Genomic DNA, 6000 nt, shown 5'->3' on the forward strand with positions numbered 1-6000 from the left:
ATTGCAAATGGAGTTGGCTTGGAGGTTGTCTATTCCTTATATAAAAGTCTCGTATCCAGAGCTGCATAATGCAGCGGGCATGCGTTAGTTCTGATTACCTGGTCATGCCTTTATGGGGGGGGGGGGGGGGACTCTGTGGCGAAACAGCATCTTTAGTTAAGTATTATTGTCATATTTTCTTTATCTGTGTCGGTCATTACTTTTAATAAATCTTATAAGTATTTGTGTGATCTCGCTTTGCAAATATCAAACACAACCCCAAAACTGTGCACAACTCTTCTGCACTCAAGTGGGCGTTGATTTTTCATTGAGAAGGGAGGATTGTCATAGTCATGTGGAGATTTAACCATCAGCTGGAAAATCTATAATAACGAGTACTTCCTACATTTGTACATTTTAATTTCATTCTAGTGTAGCTCTGAAAAGCTTGGACATCACAATCAGACAGGATCGGGTCATCTGTGGCCACCCTCATATATGAAAACCATTTTATGATGATAAGCTTATTAATATGTATAGCTAAAAGACTTTAAACTATAGTCTGCCTTTTAACACAATGGGGCTGAAGAAAAAGAATCTGATAACACTGCAGAAATGCCATGTTTTCAATAAGCAAATGGAGCATTACCAGGTAACGTACGAGGAGGGAGGGAATTTAGATTTTACTTACAAGCTAATGTACAGTATCCTTCCCCAGTGGGGCTTGTATTGCTGCTGTCAATCCCTTCCCTAATTAAGTAACAACATTAAACCATCACATCTTAAGTACCTGATGTAATGCCTTGTAATTAGGATACATAATCTTGGCCGGTGCAGGAGAACAGTTTGCTTCCTTACAAGAGGGAATGACCTGTACAGCACAGCATTTGCAGTTGGAGATTTATTTGAATAAAAATGATTCTGCGGGGCCTGCTGTACGTTGTAATTTGCATCACCTGGTCGCCAAGTCAAGTTTAGTATCATAAGATTTCATGTAAAACTGCTCATCGTAGTGCAGTCAGGATCAAAGCACTTTATCTTATGGGACATGTATATTTTACCAACAATTACACAAAAATCTGTTCCGTTTGCATTTACCATCCATTTCATTTCCCTTTGAGGTGAAATTGCAGTTTTGCAACAAATAAGAAAAAAAACAAAACAAATGTGCCTCACAAGCTATTTTAACAATTTATTAAAAATTACCTTTCCCTCTCACCTGCCAGCTATCCAGGATTTTCCCTAATGTCAAAATCTTTCCTTGCAACCTTGACAACCGTTATTGTATACAGGACTTTTCTGAATTCTCCATTTCCAAATTTTGCCACTTTCCCTAAATCCAGCTCAAGACATGCAGTCAAATTACAGCCATCCCCAGCACTGTCTTGTGCTAAAGTTCATCTTTGCAAAACAGAACATTAAAAGAGATATCTGGAAGTAACAAAAAATATATATTTATACTGAGGTGGATGCAGCATCAATCTAATGCTACATCTGTCCCCCTCCGCTCTGCAGTGAGAACGAAGAGATCAAGCACCGCTCATCACTCAGTTCTCCCCTCTGATGTGAGCAGAGAGCCATGACTATCAGTCAGCGGCTCTCTGCTCAGACCCTCCAGTGCTCACTGGAGCGCTGGGCTTGGGGAAAAAAAGGGAACAGCTGGCTCAGTCTCTCAGCAGCGTAGATGAGCGGTTGAGCCAGGTGGCAGTCCAGGCTGAGTGGCATCAACCAACAGTAAATTACAGCCCGCTGTCGGCTGAAAACTGGTCACAGGAGTGCAGAATGAACTGAAGTAGCTTTGGCTATACTTCTGCTTTTGAGGCCTTGTTTACACTTTGCATTGTTTAGTAGCACACATTAAAGCGCCTTGCACTTTAATATGCATTTTTATGTATTTTTTTAATTCCTTTGTGATACTTTTTGTTATAAGCTTTAATGAAGCTTGGCAAATGCCTGGTGTGTGTTGCCAGTCACCAGATCTGAGCCATGTTTAGGAGTTGGTGTGGTATCCAGAGCGTGGGAATACTCCGCTCAGGAGTATCCCCACGCTCAGTAGTATTCCCCCCTCCCTGCTGGGAGTAACACCCCCCACCTCTTGGGTTGCCTTCCGGTTGTATCACTTCCACTCTGTACACCATGTGTGATATCTGCTAATCCCCCCCGCTCTGGCCCCTGCTCACCTTCCTTCCAAACTGAGCACCACTGCCTGCCACAAAGCATAGCTAATGCTGAATGAGCACCATGCACCATCTGCAGGTATGGTTAAAGAGTGCTATCATTTACACTTGCAATTGAAAAGTGGTGGTGGTCATTGTTGAGTCACATTTTTACCACCCCTCATATGGCTTTTCTATAGAAAGTAGAGGTTTCTTTTCATTCTCTAGCTGAACTCTTTATGGCCAGTCTAAACAGAGAAGAGAGGGGGGAGGAGTCATTGCTCTGTCCCAGTCTGTTGTGTGCAAAATTTGCCTTGAGCTACTGAGCTCTGCAATTTAGTTTTTTTTCTTTCCAGTAAAACAATCAAGGATAACTTAGAAACATGAAGATAAGTCTGGAGCTCTATCTGCTGATGGGAAATGTAAAAATGAAATATTTACATGCAATACTTAATTTGCCTTTGGCAATTTTTTTTACATTGTATTTTGTTCTAAATATAAAATGCATACACTAAACTTTCTTTGTAGCAGTACTCCACACCTTAAAGTGAAAGAAAACCCTAATGCTGCATACACACGACCAGACTTTCCAGAAGACTAGGTCCGACGGTCTTCCCCATGGACATTCGGTGGAGTTCCCACACACGTCCATTCGAAAGTCCGTTCCTTTTGAATGTGATGACGTAAGACGGGACTAATAAAGGAAGTTCAATAGCTTCCCTTTTGTTGTATTTGGTCCGTCGGACCAGCATACAGACGAACGGATTTCCCGATAGGAATTGAGTCAGTCGGACAGATTTGAAACATGTTCTATTTCTAGGTCTGTCTGATTTATAAATGTAAAACGATCGGATTAGCCCACACACGATCGGAATGTCAGACGGACTGATTCCGTCTGACCTAGTCTGCTGGAAAGTTTGGTCGTGTGTATGCGGCATAACTTTAACTATTCCTAAAAATGTTCCCTCTTCCCTCCTTCACTGGCTAACCTGCATAAAAAAATATCTGTGTACCTATATTCAATCCATTTCAGTCACATGATCCTAAAACTCTGGCTCCCCTATGTCAGTGAGCACCTGCTGTAGGAGAGAGGAGGGAGTGCTGAAAATTCATGGGAGACTATGGGTGATGTTACAGATGTTGGTAAGCGATCCCTTACACAGAGCTACAGAAGCATGTGACCAGACTAGAGCAGATTGAAAATAGTACAGCGATCTTTTTTTATTCTACAGGTTAGGCAAGATAAGGTGGAGGGAACACTTCTAAGGATAGTTATAGTTAGGATTTTGAACTATGAACTCGGCCTTATCTACTACTGAGCCTTGCACTGTGCGTTTATTTATTACTAAATTCTGCATTGCATACTACTGAATGCTGCATTTCATAGCACTGACTTGTGAACTATGCATTACTTACTCCTTACCCCTGCACTCTGTACTACATGCTACTGAACTCTTGTGTTACATACTACTTACCTCTCTGGTCTCTGCGTTACTTACCACTGTGCTCTGTGTTGCTTATACATTGACTCCTGAACTCTTCAAACTTTCTCTACGTTTATATAGGCCTTGCTAGGTTATCTTTTTAAAAAACATGCTGCACCCTGGTGATCTTAAAGCCCCATACACACTATCAGATTTTCTGCTGACTTTTTCCTTCAGATTTACCAAAACCATGTAGTACAAGGGCCTGCCTGATTGCATACAAATTGAAATTCCTAAGGTTTGACCTCATATTATATGGTTTTGGTAAATCTGAAGGAAAAACTCAGCAGAAAAACTGATTTTGTTGAGTGTGTACCGGGCTTTAGTGTAGCAATATGGTTACATTTATTGAAGGTTCAACATTTAGCAATAGACATGTCCACACTGAAATATTTTGTTTTGGAATTTCGTTTTTGTCCGAAAAATACATTTATTTAGTTACTCCCGAAATTAGTTTTTATTTATTTAATTTCGTTAAAAAATGCATTCGTCCGAAAATCCAAAATAATTAAGGTTGAATCTGTCGTTGAAGGCTTATGGTGTCTGTCGAATGTTCTAAGAAGATTCGATGGAATAGCTTGTAGGCGGAAGATTCGACGGAGCAGCTAAACTGTATGACACTGCAAATAGAATTCATTCTATAGCCTATGGGCTGCGCATTTGACCATAAATATCCACTCGCAGTGACTGCTTTGTCAAATAGCAGAAAAACTGATAGTGTGTATGGGGCTTTAGTCTCTTCCAGGTAGAACACCTCTGCAGATTTGCCTGCTCTCTCCTAAGGCAATATGATACACCTGGATCAGCAATCTACAGTTTATTATTGGCTAGTTATATTGGATAACATGATTAGCCAGGTATATTCTGTGCATTTAGAAACACAACCAGCCTTTTTTTAAAACAATCTATAGACTTGGCTAAAACTAGCTCCTGTAAAAGTCCATTCTCCATTTCACAGAACTTAAAGTGATTGTAAGGGTTTTTTTTTTTTTTAAATAACAAACATACATACCTCCACTGTGCATCTCGTTTTGCATAGAGTGGCCCCCTAACTTCGTCTTCTGGGGTCCCCCAGTGGCTCCTCCCCACATCAGATAATCCCCTAGGAAAAGCACTCTCCCGGGGGGCTTACCTTGCGGGCGTGTTCCCGAGTCCATCATTCAGCATCCATAGCCGCCAAATGTATGACTCAGCCCCGTCCCCGGCACCTGCGTTATTGGATTTGATTGACAGCAGCGGGAGTCTATGGCTGCACTGCTATCAATCTATCCAATCAGGACATGAGAAACCGTCCGGAGATGGCGTGCTCGTTCCCGTCGTACAAATTTCGGGGCTCAGGTAAGTATAAGGGGGGCTCAGGGGCACTGCTGCATTAAAACATTGTTTTTCATAGAATGCTTTAAGGTGAATAACATGGAGGGTTTACAACCCCTTTAAAGTGAATCTTCACTGCGTCTGAGCACCACAAGCCACAAACGCTATTCAATAAATTTTTAATACTTAAAGCAAACTTCCCCATCCATCCATGTCTCCATGCTTTATTTTGGTGAGAAATCTCTTTGCAAAAAACACCCCCTAGCATTTATGGCCATCTTGAGTAAGGGCAGATGATTCCTGTAGCATTTGCTTCCTGCCCTTAGCTCAAGTATGCATGCAGGAGAGTGTGCTTAGCTAAGAAAACCCCTCCTCCTCTCCTCCCCTCCTGTAGACTCCTGGGATGTATGACATCATTTGCCTAGGCAGGAAACCCAGATGTAACTGAAAAGAAAAAGAAGTTTAATACAAGTGAATATGATATACTTTACTATCTATTTCAGTGATTCTCAACCAGGGTTCCCGTGGAACCCTAGGGTTCCTCCAGAGGTTGCTAGGGGTTCCTTCAGCATTGGGAAATCTCTGCCTCTCAGATAGGTTCCCACTCACACCATTGATCTTTTTAGATATCTGTAAGGAGGCAATTCTTAACAATGACCACAAGTGTAAGGACCATTCTTCCCACTGACCATCACACTAATGTATCATGAGTTGTAGATTTCTAATTTTTAGCAGGGGTTCCCCGAGACCGGAGAACTATTTCAAGGGTTCCTCTGTGTTGAAAAGGTTGAGAACATGCTAGCAGCATGAGGATTAAAGATAACTGATGTTGACTGGGAGAGTGAAGTTCCACTTTAATGCAAAGAAGTCTTTATGTGAAGGTTAAACCTTTTTCTTTCCAGGCACAGAAAACACCCTTTTCATTTGGAGTGACCCTAAAGTGTCAGAGTTAACAAAGCCAACCCTGTCTGTGTCTTCAAAATCTGCCATTTTGCTGCTCCCCCAGGCACCGCAGTTATTTGATACTTCCAGGTGAGTTGAAAACCTGCTGCACACTGTTTCTCTTT

Source organism: Lithobates pipiens, unplaced genomic scaffold (genome assembly GCF_037356315.1).
Source record: "Lithobates pipiens isolate NorthernLeopardFrog02 unplaced genomic scaffold, aLitPip1_a1.2 Scaffold_25, whole genome shotgun sequence".
Classification (NCBI taxonomy): Eukaryota; Metazoa; Chordata; class Amphibia; order Anura; family Ranidae; genus Lithobates; species Lithobates pipiens.